Source organism: Cyprinodon tularosa, unplaced genomic scaffold (genome assembly GCF_016077235.1).
Source record: "Cyprinodon tularosa strain WSP-4 unplaced genomic scaffold, ASM1607723v1 ctg898, whole genome shotgun sequence".
Classification (NCBI taxonomy): Eukaryota; Metazoa; Chordata; class Actinopteri; order Cyprinodontiformes; family Cyprinodontidae; genus Cyprinodon; species Cyprinodon tularosa.
In genome coordinates, this window is record NW_024039671.1 from 181,976 (window position 1) to 197,032 (window position 15,057).

At 37.5% G+C, this 15,057-nt stretch overlaps 1 protein-coding gene across 1 annotated transcript in view; it reads right to left on the reverse strand.

The window, feature by feature from the left end:
• The window catches only part of arid3b (AT rich interactive domain 3B (BRIGHT-like)), a 41,397-nt gene that overhangs the window by 21,775 nt on the left and 4,565 nt on the right, over positions 1-15,057 (reverse strand). The gene's annotated exons all lie outside the window — the stretch shown is intronic.

Consider the following 15,057-nt stretch of genomic DNA (forward strand, 5'->3'; position numbering starts at 1 on the left):
GATACGAGAGAATTACCCGATACATTGGAAGTAGCTTTTTTTTTTCTTTCTTTTTTAAGTTGGCCCAGTAGCCAAATTACCAGTTTATTAAAAATATCCGCTGCTCTCGCTAGTGTTCAGTCACTTTATCATTGTTGCAGAGAAAGAATCACCTTCTAGGGCTGTGAAATTAATTGCATTTGCCATATCATCGCAATTTATTGAAATGGAATCTTCAAATTGCAGAGGCATTCGAACATATGGATATATTAAAAGCTCCTGAACTGTTGACTCTTGAGCAACACTGAGGCAATAATCACTGAAATCACGTATTTTTCTGTAATATTCAGGAAAAGTTCAGTCAGACTTTCCGCCTGTTATCAGGGATGTTATTTCACTGTACTTTCATTTTCTCAGGGATGGTTTGTTTTATTAATGTTTAAACAAAAATCTATTATAAAAACTGATCATTTTGTATTTTTATTATTATTATTAGTTTTTTAGTTTTGCGTTATTTGAGTTATTGGGAGATTTCATCCTTTTCTTTAAGCAGAGGGTATGTCAACTTTCCAGCACATCTGTAGACGCATTTGATGAGCAAATAATAATTTTAATGACGTTTAACTTTAACTCATTGAGACTAAAGCTCTAACTTTGCAAACATTTTGTAAAAGTGATTTTTAACATCTCTATATTTCATAATAGCTGAACTTCTTTTTTTATTTTCCCTCAGATTAAATTTTGTTTGTCTAATGTGTCTTATTGGTTATAGTTACACATTAAAGGTTAGAAAAAAAGGACTTATCTTGGTCTCAACCCAGGGATTTAAACAGGTTCCTTTTATTTATGGTGTTCTATTATCTTTGAGAAAAAAGCAATCCCCACTGTCCTTAGCATTATAAGGCAAGTCCATTTCTGTTTGTCCACAAATAATAATTACAGCTCATTTCAAATAACTGTGGTAATTAGTTGTTGACACTAAATATTCAGACTTTCTCCAGATGCCTCCAGTTTCACTGTTCTCTAACTCTTTACATTCAGCAAAGTGCACCAGTGGAAAATTCAGTTGAGAGGGTGTGGTTGCTATAGGACATATCACATAACAATGCATCTAAAAACAAAAACAAAGTGTGAGTGGAGAGAACTCAAAGAAAGGCGTGTTTAAACCAGTTTGAACTTTCCCGTCTCGCCAGCTTACGAGATACTTCAATGGTTTCAGGCTGCACATATAGATGGCTGTAGGCTGAAACCACTTTCTTAGGAAAATAAGGATCTAATAAAGTGAAGCTATTAAAAGATGGAACCGTCTGAGAGATTAGACTCTTGTTCTGATTTTGTGTTAATGCTAAAAATGGTTTTTAGTTATTTGTGGCTTTACTTATATTTTGGGATAATGTGAAATATGCATTTAAGGTACTATCTTTTGTAGGGTAAAACTGCCCTCGCACCCTTAGCCAACCATCTGCTATACTATGCCTGACAGGACATTAAGACACAAAAAGGAATAAATAAAAAATCTCTCAAATATCTTAGTTTTAAACCAGATGTTGCAAAAGCAACACCTTATAAAAAATGTTCTACTTTTGTTTCATCATTTAAGATGCTTTTCTTTTTTTTGTGCCCTCCTGAATGAGTCATTAATGAACTTTTAGAGTAATTGTGGTAGGTCGGCCATTTCTAGGAAGATTCCATGTAGAACAGGCCAATCTTCAGGCAAATGAGTCATTTATTTTACATGGAACAGGGGAAGATTCACCTGTTCCATGTAAAACAAATGACTCATATAGAGTCATTTGTTTTATCTGAACTTTCTATAGACTGATGCATTTCCTGTTTTTATCTTTAAAGATCCCTTAACCTACTTCTGATTGTCAAACAGGTTATGTTTAAGAGCTTCTTTCATTCTAAAGGTTGGGCAATAATTAGTTCCAAGGCAAATAAAACTGAAACTAAAGAATCTGAATTTAATTAGTTTGAAACCCCTTCTTTTGTTTAATCTTTTTATCTTTGATTTTGATTTTTGATTTTTCTGTATACCTATAGCGTAACAAAAAAATGAAGGAATCTGTTAAGCAAATTTTACAAAACTGTAATAATTAGGGATGCACGATATAATCGGCCCCCTATCGGTATCTGCCTTAAAACTGAATATCGGACATCGGCCACCCCACCGATATTTAACCCGATATTTGATCAGCTTCTGAGTTTCTAAAGTCTAAAAAAAAAAATACTACTTCTTCTTCTTCCTCAAAAACTTATTTTTTGCAGACTTAAAAACTTCTAAAGACGAGGGAAAAATTATTGATGCATTAAAATATCACAATATCTTCATATGCTGATATATTTCCATTTAAAAACACCATATCAATCTCTTTTACTAATGAAATATTGCTATATGTCATCGTTATGCTACGAAATCCCCCGAAAATTCACGAAATGTTGCCATATTTTTATATGTTGATATATTGACGCGGTATCGATCTATTTTACTAACAAAATCTCACAAGAATTTGCAAAATATCACGAGAGTTTGTAACAGAACGATGAAATTTCACCAGATTTTGAAAGTAAAATAGATCGATACCGCGTTTTTAAATTTGTCAGAAATAGATAACAAAACTGCTATTTTCAATGACTACTTATTTTTGTCCAGCTTTAACATCGGTATTGATATCGGTTATCGGCTACATGAGTTTTAAAATATCTGCATATCGGATATCGGCCAAAATCCCAATATCGTGCATCCCTAGTAATAATAGAAAATAAGAGTTAGACTGCAAAAAAATTAAAATTAATAATAAGTTGGGAGATAAAAATAACCTGAAATGAGTTGGAATTTGGAACCAGGACAATCAAAATACTTCATTGCCACCTGTTCAAAAAAAACAACCCTTTTTTCCCCACTTATGACAGACTCTACTTCTAATTTATTAAATTTCCAATGAACGTTTCCATACATCTATTAGGACGGTCTTCTCTGATAAGAGTCAACAATACTAAACAGAATCCATTAGAATAGATAAATACATTGATATTTTCTATTTCCATTAATGCCTTTTTTTGTAAAGACTGCAAACAAAACAATAAACCCATGTAAAAAAAAAAGTCCCTAAAAGAATCCCTTCCTGTCCCCTAATGAACAAGGCAGAAAGCAATTGAATGAATCAGGCACTTAGGCATGTTTTAAGTGACGAGTGTTATTTCTAAATCCCCATCCCCCCCTTCAAGAAACCAGCAAGACATTAAAGGTTAAATATGTAAGGGCAGTGTGAGTGCAACTGTGCAGAAAAGCCTGCTGAGAGCTCATTTTATAGCTGAAGTGCTCTGAAAGCTTTAATATGATGCAGACATTAAAACTGAAAGCAGACTGTACTTTTTTTTTTTTTCCACACAGCATCTATTTGATTAGGCTTTTCCCTTATATAGTCCCTGTTTTGACATTACAAATCCTTGGTTTTTACAGCTTTACCGCTGATTTGTGCAGGACAGAGGTTCATCTGTTCCTCACAGGTCATCCCTGTGTTTAGATTATCATGTTGTAGAATAAAACAAGCATATGTGTTCCAGGCAACAAAACATGTTTTTATATTTGACAGAATTAAATCCTTTAAAACGCCCATCTTTGTCATTGTTCATAACATGAGATTCTTCCCTCACCCCGAGGGTACTTTCTTCAGCAAATCCTTGTGTGCATCACACAAATATTCTCAATCGCCGCATGTTTAATGTGGCAACAAGACACAATTTAGGATATTAATCAGAGACGATCAGCCTGGGAACCATTAATCAGTTAGCTGCTAGTTAAACAGCAATGTTTGCTGTGTTTTTAGTAAAAACAATTCAAACTGACGACAGATGCCTCGTCTTGATAAAAGCAGAAGTGTTATTTGTTTTTTCCGATTTTCCCCTCAAACTAACGGGGAAAATCTCCTCACATGTCAGCAAAAGGTTGGTCAAAAATGCAAACCAATGGTATCAAATATGAATATTTTTGTTGCACTATTTAAAATATTGGATCCCACCAAACATATTCCTGGTCCCAAACTAATTGAAATGCTACAGTCAGTAACCCAGCTGCATTTTTCGGACTATAAGTCGCACTTTTTTTCCTAGTTTGGATGGCCATGAGACTTTTGCTCTGGTGCGACATACCGTATTTTCACGACTATAAGGCGCACTTAAACGTCTTTTTTCCCCCTCAAAATGTGCAGTGCGCCCTATGGTGCGGTGCGCCCTATGTTTGTTGTAACTGCGACTTTTGAGACCACTTCATTGAGGAGATGATGAAAGAGTGGCTGAATGTAAGGAGACCAGGTGTTTTTTTTCCCACTCATCACCATCGCTGTTAATATGTAACTCCATGCGTGCCCATCTCACAGCTGATGTCAAAAACATGGGGAAACAAATTAACGCTGTGCTCGCTGTTCAACCGCTCGACATCGGTGTGAACCGGACCCAGCAGGTGCAGCAGAAGCAGCGAGTTTACATGCAAAGTCAATGGTTGACGCGCGTATAGGTGCAGCAAAAGGTCCTGCAGCGCGTTTTGAGCAGCAGGAGCGTTTAAGCATCTGCCAACGCGCTGCTGCTGCTCGAGATGGAAAAATAGAAGTTTTGCTGCTGGACGCGCCGCATCAACCAATCAGAGAAGCTGATCTGGGAGCTGACAGCGAGACAGACACAGCGCTCTGATGACATATATTAACGCAAATGGAAAAGGCTGGATGGATGAGGAGATGATGAAAGCGTAGCTGAGGGAGGTGTAGCCTATGTGAGGAGACCAGGTGGTTTTTTCCACGCATCACCATCGCTGCGTGCCCATCTCACAGCCGATGTGAAAAAAAAGGTGAATCAAATGGACGCTGTGCTCGCCGTTATCCCGGGGGTCTGACAAAGGAACTTCAACCGCTCGACATCGGTGTGAAGTGGCCGTTCAAAGTAAGGCTGCGAGCGGCGTGGGAGCGATGGATGACAGACGGAGACCACAGTTTCAGGATAAGTGGAAGGCAGCGCCGGGCAAGTTACGCCACCGTTTGCGGATGGATTGTAGATGCTTGGACTAACGTGTCTGCTGGCTCTGTTGTTCAAGCTTTCGCAAAAGCCGGCATTATTTCTGAGGAGCCGCACGGCACGGAAAGTGACTCTGACAGCGAAGAAGGGCAAACTGGCATGTCTGATTTAGCACAGCTGTTTAATTCAGAAACAGAGGATGACGACTTTGATGGGTTTAATTAATACTTTGTAATAAATACATGAATAAAGCACAATCATACTCTGTTTTGCTCCCGCTCTATTTTTCTACCTGAAAACTTAATTCAACAGCAGCCTCTGGGCGGGTCTCCTCCTCTTCAGCGCGGTGGCTGGCAGGTGTTTTTTCATCTAAATAATCTAAATCTTGCAGCTATATTTGCTGTGATTAGTGGGAATAAAGTAGTTTTAATATGTTTTTAAGTGAGAAAGTCCACCTGAAAACTTAATAATTGCAGTCAGTTCATCCAGATTATCTATTTCTGTCGGAGGCGCTCAGACCCCCACATACCAGCGGTGCGCCGACAGGAGAAATCCTTTCATCAGCAGCCTCTAGGCCGGGCAGCCTCCGGGTTCACGCGGTGGATGGCAGGTGTTTTTCATCGAAATAATTTAAACTGCAGGCACCCAAAAAAGCGAACATATTCCGTCGGCAGGTTTCAGGATTTTAAGTTAATTTAGGAGTGATCACAGCGCTGTGTCATCTGCGATGTGTCTGTCTCATGGCCAGCACCCAGGTTTGATTAATAGTTTGTAATAAATACATGAATAAAGCACAGTCATACTCAGTTTTGCCCCCGCTGTATTTTTAAATACGCAGTAGAGGTATTTAAAGGTAGTAGAGGACATGTACCTGTATATAAAAAACGCGCCCTATAGTCCGGTGCGCCTTATGTGTGTGTTAAATACAGAAATGGCACACATAACTTAGACTGCGCCTTTTAGTACGGTGCGCCTTATGGTCGTGAAAATACGGTATATACGTTTTTTTTCCACCATGAGAACAACATGTATTCTATTAATATCACTGAAAGAAAAAAACTATACAACTTACCAAGACAAAACAAATTTGATTAAGGCCCCGTCCACACGAAGCCGAACCCTGGCCTAAACGCACAAATTTTTCACCAAACCAGCCTCTCATCCACACGAAGCCGGCGTTTCGGGGGTCTGTAAACAATGTTTTTTTTTATTAAGCCTTCAGAGTGGGAAGATTTTGAAACGCCATTTTCGCGTTTCCATCTTTAAGCTCTAACCACATTTTTTTCTTACACACATGCGTCATAGCGTCGCCTCTAAACACGCATGCGCGACACAGTATCACAACAACAATAGCGCCGTACTGTGTTGAATGGTTGCTGCTCATGCTACTCACCCTGCTGCCGGGCTTACAACAGAATCTTCTTCTTCTGGAATATCTCCAGGAAGAACAGAGCAATATCGACCACATAGTTCAACACCTGAATTTGACTGAACCACGAAAATGGACCCGCAGGACAAACATGTATAAATATTAGTGCGCATGCCCAACATTTCGTCGCCTATTTTTGCTTTGGCACCACAGCGCCACTTACAGGCCCTGCATACATTTTGCAGCGTTTTCATGCATTCGTGTGGACGATCACATTTATTTTACGTCTCTGTGTTTACGACAAACGTTCTGGAAAATATTAGCGTTTCGTTTTCGTTTTGACTTCGTGTGGACGGGGCCTAAATCCAATCGTACTAAAATGAAGAATGAATCCTCGATGGTGACTGCAGTTTTATTGACAAAGAGCCACGGGGCGATAAGCCCGACCGGTAAAATGCTCTAAAAGCGAACTGATTAAAAGTGGAAATCAGGTATAAAATAGGCCTGTAGTCTAGGCCTGTTACATGTTGGCCTATAACGGTAGTGATAGTATTAACAATAGTAGTGGTGATATTTAAAACATTCAGAGTAGGCGACAGGGCAACTGGCGCGTTATCGCTGCTTCTCAGATGCTCGTTCATGAAATAAAACAATGCGGTCTTCGAGCAGTAGCTAGGGTGGCCAGATGTCCGGCTTTAGGGCGGACAGTCCGGATTTTCATTGCACTGTCCGGCATCCGGCGCCACATCCAGCCTGACGTGTATTTGTCCTCCTTTATGAGGCACTAGGCTTGTGGAGCAGATTTTTATTTTAATTTTTTTGCTGGGCTGCAGCACAATATCCAATCATGAAAAATGCATCACTCTCTGATCTAACAGATGATTGGCTAAGAGTGGCGCCGTGTCAGATAAAGATCTGCTTGTCATTGGTTACAAAAGTAAACAAGGATCAGAATTGCTGATGCTAAGTATTAAAGTTAGCGTCCTGTCAAAGCCAGGACGTCGTTTAACCCAGAATGGACAAAAGAGCCTGAATTTATGACCAAAGGTAGCGGATATTCATTCCATGGTTTCTGCCACTTTGTCGATGCGATGTGAGCGTAAGCAGTCGAGGAAAAGCTGCAACTGGACGGCATGCGAGTACGGATTAACATAAAAGTAATAAACATGCAGCAGCAAACTCTTCAATGTTGGCTTTTACATTTAGTTTTGTCGCCCCTGGATGCTAAAATTACTTGTGCAGAGCTGCAAGGTGGACTATACTATAAAAATTCACTAGTAGACTGTGACCAGAAGTGTAGACTGTGACGTAAGAGTGGATTTCAGTGATTGGCCCAAAGCTAAAGGGATGACCATAAAGACAGGTCTGCTGCACACACAGACACTTAAGATAAGTTCCCAAAAGACTGAGGCTCTTAAAAATAAAGCTATACTTTTAGAGCAGTTGAATGTGTTTTCTACAATCTATTTTGTTGTTTAAAAAAATATTAGGCTATTTTATTATGAATGTTTCTTTTTAAAAAGATTTTTTTTAACGTTTAAGTCCACACATCTTATGCTTTGTGGTATTCTGCACTTTAAAGATTCATCTTGGTGAAAATGTGGCTCAGAGGAAGCCAATCATTTTCACGTTTTTTGGGGTTGCCCAGTTGTATCTGTATTCTGGCAAAAAATTTACACAGAACTAAGAGTTATATTTGGATAAAAAACTGATTTTAACTGGGAGGAACTTTTTTTCAGAATATCACACTCGATATCGACAAACACAAAGACTAAATATTTATTTGGAATATTGAGTGTAGCAGCCAGGAAAGCAATCACCAAGAAATGGCTAAAACCAGGCAGCCCATCCATCGAGGACTGTATGGTATCATCTACAAAATATTCATAATGGAAAGAATTACTTTCTCCATCAGGTTACAGAAATCAAAATTTTAAGACAATTGGAATTTATGGAAAACATACATTTCTTCAAGGTGCCCTTCCTTTATCTAATTGAATCAATTTTCAATTATTTTTGAAACTTTGTCTATTTCATTTCACAAACCCCCTTTACTCTTGACAAAAATGAAAAAACACCGCAGGTTCTATGTTTGTTCCTATGTTCGATGGGCGAGCTGTACTGAATAGAAAAACAGATTGTACAAAAGGAAAAAAAATGTTTTTTTTTTTGTAATATTGTAACCATCTTTGTTATGATGATGTGATATTTCAATAAAGAGAATAAAAAAAAAAAAAAAGATTCATCTTGGTGATCACTTTTTAAACACCACAATGTATTAAATAAATACAAATGCTGGGAACCAATTCTTTTTTAAATCTCTTTAATATTTTGTTCTATTCAGCTACACAAGCATCCTCTTTAAACTACTAAGAATTGTATAAATGTAACTTTACCCGATTTTTATGTACACCTTAGTAATTTATCGATATGCCGCACAATGTCCTCCTTTTTGGTGCTGTAGAAATGGCCACCTTACTAGTAGCCCATGGATAGTATAACATTTCAAAAAGTTGCGACTTTTAGTTCGGTGCGACGTACATGTTTTTTTTTCGTCTTCATAATGCATTTTTTGGCTGATGCAACTCAGAATTCCTTAGATTAAAGCCAGAATTCTGAGATTAAAGACTTCTGTCCCTATATTAAAGTGAAATAATATTTAAAAATCAGTTGACTGGGCGTGCAGGTGGTGCAGTGGTGCGCACTACCCATGTGCACACTAACATGGCCTTAGTCCTCGGCGCGGCCGACCCAGGTTTGAATCTGAGCTGTGGTCCTTTGCCGCATGTCTCTCCCCCTCCCTTATACCCCCTTTCCTGTCAGCATACTGTTGAAAAAGCGAGCCACTAGTGCCACAAAAACTAAAAAAAAATTTTTTTTCCCAGTTGCCCTAATCCTCTTCTAATATTTTTTAAACAAGCTTTGGGTAAAACTATTTAAAATACTACTACAGGAAGTGGAAAGAGGTGGATATTTTCCATATTTAATCATTACTTCTACTTCAGTGTGTCAAAGTTTTCCTATCTCAATGGCCATATAAAACTCCATCAACCATTTAAACCAGGTATTCATTTAGCCAACCATTTTATTAATATGTCACCTCTAGCCATCTATTTTAAGCATTTGGCCTTACTTCAGAACACCAACGCTTTTATTAATAATCTACTGCTTTGGTTAAAACATAAATCTTGACACTAATCTGTTGCCACTGAAATGCCTCATCCATTTTTTCAGATAGCAATGAATGAAATAGAACATAGGAAAAAAAACACACAAGGAATTTCTTTTTCAGTTTCAAGGGATTACTTGCTCAACTGTACGGTGGCCCTGAAGTGCATTAATAAAAACAAAACTACATAAAGCAAAGCGCAACTACATAAAGAAAAACAACTACATAAAGCAAAGCGCAACTACATTAAGGAAAACACAATTACATTAACCTACCGGAAAAGGTAGGTACCAGTGGGAAACATGAGACATCGCTGATTGGACGACGGCGCCGTTTGACCCTTGAACCGGAAGTCATTCTGCCTGCTGCGGCTTTTGAAAACATGGATATTGTCGCCGCCCCAAACATAGCCGCCGTTATCCAGGAATATTTTGAATCAGGACATACGTACGAGTTGATACAGGATATTAGGGATGCACGATATTGGGATTTTGGCCGATATCCGATATGCCGATATTTTAAAGCTCATGTAGCCGATAACTGATACCGATGTTAAAGCTGGACAAAAATAAGTAGTCATTGAAAATAGCAGTTTTACTTTCAAACTCTCGTGATATTTTGCAAATTCTTGTGAGATTTTGTTAGTAAAATAGATCAATACCGCATCAATATATCAACATATAAAAATATGGCAAAAATTTGTGACTTTTCGGGGGATTTCGTAGCATAACGATGACATATAGCAATATTGCATTAGTAAAAGAGATTGATATGGTGTTTTTAAATGGCAATATATCAGCATATGAAGATATTGTGATATTTTAATGTATCAATATTTTTTCCTTCTTCTTTAGAAGTTTTTAAGTCTGTAAAAAAGAAGTTTCTGAGGAAGAAGAAGTATTTTTTTTTTTTTTTTAGACTTTAGAAATTCAGAAGCTGACCAAATATCGGGTTAAATATCGGTGGGGTGGCCGATGTCCGATATTCAGTTTTAAGGCCGATACCGATAGGGGGCCGATTATATCGTACATCCCTACTGGATATGCTCAAGACTAATCACGAAATTTCAGTTAGTTTGTGTACACTGAAGACACACTTAAAAGAAGCTGGACTGTTCAGACGACGCAACTTCCGGTTCAAGGGTCAAACGGCGCCGTCGTCCAATCAGCGATGTCTCATGTTTCCCACTGGTACCTACCTTTTCCGGTAGGTTAATGTAATTGTGTTTTTCTTAATGTAGTTGTGCTTTGCTTTATGTAGTTGCGATTTCCTTAATGTAGTTGCGCTTTGCTTTATGTAGTTGCGATTTCCTTTATGTAGTTGCGATTTCCTTAATGTAGTTGCGCTTTGCTTTAGGTAGTTGCGATTTCCTTAATGTAGTTGCGCTTTGCTTTATGTAGTTGCGATTTCCTTTATGTAGTTGCGATTTCCTTAATGTAGTTGCGATTTCCTTAATGTAGTTGCGATTTCCTTAATGTAGTTGCGCTTTGCTTTATGTAGTTTTGTTTTGCTTAATGTAGTTGTGCGTTGCTTTATGTAGTTGCCATTTCCTCAATGTAGTTGCGCTTTGCTTTATGTAGTTGCAATTTCCTTTATGTAGTTGCGCTTTGCTTTATGTAGTTGCGATTTCCTTAATGTAGTTGCGCTTTGCTTTATGTAGTTGCGATTTCCTTAATGTAGTTGCGCTTTGCTTTATGTAGTTTTGTTTTTCTTGATGTAGTTGCGCTTTGCTTTATGTAGTTGCCATTTCCTCAATGTAGTTGCGCTTTGCTTTATGTAGTTGCCATTTCCTCAATGTAGTTGCGCTTTGCTTTATGTAGTTGCCATTTCCTCAATGTAGTTGCGCTTTGCTTTATGTAGTTGCCATTTCCTCAATGTAGTTGCGCTTTGCTTTATGTAGTTGCCATTTCCTCAATGTAGTTGCGCTTTGCTTTATGTAGTTGCGATTTCCTTTATGTAGTTGCGCTTTGCTTTATGTAGTTGCGATTTCCTTAATGTAGTTGCGCTTTGCTTTATGTAGTTGCGATTTCCTTAATGTAGTTGCGCTTTGCTTTATGTAGTTTTGTTTTTCTTAATGTAGTTGCGCTTTGCTTTACGTAGTTTTGTTTTTCTTAATGTAGTTGCACTTTGCTTTATGTAGTTGCAATTTCCTTTATGTAGTTGCGATTTCCTTTATGTAGCTGCGATTTCCTTTATGTAGCTGCGATTTCCTTTATGTAGTTGCGCTTTGCTTTATGTAGTTTTGTTTTTCTTAATGTAGTTGCGCTTTGCTTTATGTAGTTTTGTTTTTCTTAATGTAGCTGGGCTTTGCTTTATGTAGTTACGATTTCCTTAATGTAGTTGCGCTTTGCTTTATGTAGTTGCGATTTCCTTAATGTAGTTGCGCTTTGCTTTATGTAGTTGCGATTTCCTTAATGTAGTTGGGCTTTTAGATTTGTAGTTGCAGTTTGCACTTCAGGGCCACCGTACAACTGTAGCTGTATGCACTAAACACACACAAACGCGTTCCTGCGGTTGCACAGCTGTGGCCTAGTTACTGACAAAATAAAATGTTAAATATAGATTAAAAAAATCCTGCTTTTTTTGGCTTTCAGCTAAGTCTTAACTATTTTAATTTGCCTTAGTGGGTAAAGATTGTTACCATAAGTGAAATACTTCATAGTTTTTCTTTCTACAAGTAATTGCAAACGCTGGAAAGGTCACCTTAGTAACCCATTAACTCTTTTAATAAGCCTAATTAAAATAAAATACCACTCCTACACAGAGTTAGTGAAAGTTAACCCTCTTTCTTCAATCCAGATTAATAATTAGACCTTAAATCTCCCTCAACAAGTCAAGGTCATACATGTGGCCCCTCGCTGTGCTGTAAGCCTGGATGAACTAAGGCCCCCATTTATGTGTGACCTGACCTCACAGTGGTGCTGAACAAAGCCTGCAAAGAGGAATCATAAATGGAGCGGATAAAACAGAAAAGCTGAAGGTGTGTTTGCAGGGAAGACAATCAAGACCAAGCAAACCAATGATTAAACACGGAACCTTCGGGAGCCATTGTTTAACTCGTGAACTCAATATCCGAGGACCTGAAAGGGCTTCCAGTGCAAGTTTCTCAGGAATGATCAGGCATCATCACAACAAAGAATACGGAATACTGTACGGAAGAGGATTAGGGCCACTGGGGAAAAAAAAGTTAACTGATTTTATTTTAGTTTAATATGGGAAAAAGGGTCAAAATTCTGACAGCTAACAAACAGCCGTAGCCTTGTCTGTTTTAGAGACTAGCTCTATTGTTTTAATGATCTTCTGCTCTTCCATTAATGAAATAGCATTACTGAGGACCCCTCAGGCACGAAAAAAGTCGCCTAATTGGGTCATTTTCCACCAATGTGTTCCTGTTCCTCCCGAACAACTCGCATCTTTGTCAGTGAAGCTGAGTGCTCCACATCTCTTCCTTCATGGTGCTTTTTAAGATTAAAATTAGGGATGCACGGTATTGGGATTTTGGCCGATATCCGATATTTTAAAACTCATGTAGCCGATAACCGATATCGATACCGATGTTAAAGCTGGACAAAAATAAGTAGTCATTGAAAATAGCTGTTTTGTTATCCATTTCTGACACTTTGAAAAATAATATACTCAAATATATTTTCATATGCTGATATCAAATAGATTTTTAAAAACGCGGTATCGATCTATTTTACTTTCAAAATCTCGTGAACTTTCATCGTTCTGTTACAAACTCGTGATATTTTGCAAATTCTTGTGAGATTTTGTTAGTAAAATAGATCGATACCGCATCAATATATCAACATATAAAAATATGGCAAAGTTACGTGAATTTTCGGGGGATTTCGTAGCATAACGATGACATATAGCAATATTTCATTAGTAAAAGAGATTGATATGGTGTTTTTAAATGGCAATATATCAGCATATGAAGATATTGGGATATTTTAATGTATCAATATTTTTTTCCCTCGTCTTTAGAAGTTTTTAAGTCTGTAAAAAAAGAAGTTTTTGAGGAAGAAGAAGAAGTAGTATTTTTTTTTTTAGACTTTAGAAACTCAGAAGCTGATCAAATATCGGGTTAAATATCGGTGGGGTGGCCGATGTCCGATATTCAGTTTTAAGGCCGATACAGATAGGAGGCCGATTATATCGTGCATCCCAAATTAAGATCCAAAATTCTGAGATTAAAGGCAACATTCTGATGGAAAAAAGTCAGAATTCTTAAATTAAAGCCTGAATTCTGAACTTTTTCCCCATATTTAACTGAAATGAAATTGAAAAAAAAAAAAAATCAGTAAACTTTTTTTATTTTTTCAGTGGCCCTAATCCTCTTCTGGACTTCTGAGCTTTTCTTCACCGTCTGAGCTGCAAATGCATATTCCTTTACAAATACAAACTTTTATTTTTTTTATGATTTCAAATGATGCTGCTTAGACAAAGTTGATTTGGCTCAGAAAATGTCAACATTATGTCAAACACTCAAAAATTTGGATGATTCCAATCTCTGGTGATGAAAATTAATGTATAGATTTTTTTCTTTTGTCATTTGGATCTACGGTATTTTTTATTTTTTGCATTTGCAGGGAAATTGTATCGTCTTGAAAATATGAATAAACAAGAAAAACAACATGTAATTGTTTAGACGCAAGAATGCAGAGTATTGCTTTTATAGGTAGTAATGGAAGTGGATAAAATGGTTGATAAAATAAACTTGAAAGTGACTAAAAACAAATAGTTTGTTTACTTTTTTAAACAGCGGACTTTCCTTAAATGTTTGACGTGTGCAGTTAATTGAATTTCTTTCTTTTTAAATCAAAAATGTTTTATATTCTATATCAGCTGGTTTGTAATAAATTAATAAACTTTGTCTTTGACTAAATAATCTAAAGCTTATTTATCACCGTTGGTAAATTTGATTAAGGAATAGAGATTGTATCAGTTGAGAGGTCGAACTCTAAATCTTTTTTAATAACCATAAAACTAAGAACTGTGCTCCTTTTTTCACTCTATAAACACATTATGAACCAACAGCAGGAGTTTAATGGATATCAGAGGTTATGAACATGTTTTGATGGAAAAACCCCACATCTTCCCCCAAAAACCTGTCGCACATCTGTCAGTCTTCTGCCTCTGAAGCTAAAAGAAATCAAAGAGCTCAAACCAGGGGTCGCATTTGACCAATAGAATGTTCTGCTCTGGTAAAATTAAAGCAGGAAAACATAAGTGGCTGTTTTCCTGCTGAGAGTCACTAACCCAGCTGTCCCTCCGCCCACCGGCCTCATTAATCATGATGTTATATTGACACGGGGCCTTTCATGGAGAACATGCAGAGAAAAGCCAATGAGAGGAGAAGAAAGGCCTTCTTTCTCAAAAGATCAAGACATCTGGGAAGCATAATCATCACTTTTGGATTGTTGACTCGTCTAATATCTGAAATAAATCCCACTCAGACGGCAGTAAACGCCCGAGGCGTCATCGTTAAGAAGTTCACACCTGAGGCTGTTCCATTAATCTTCTGCTCTCA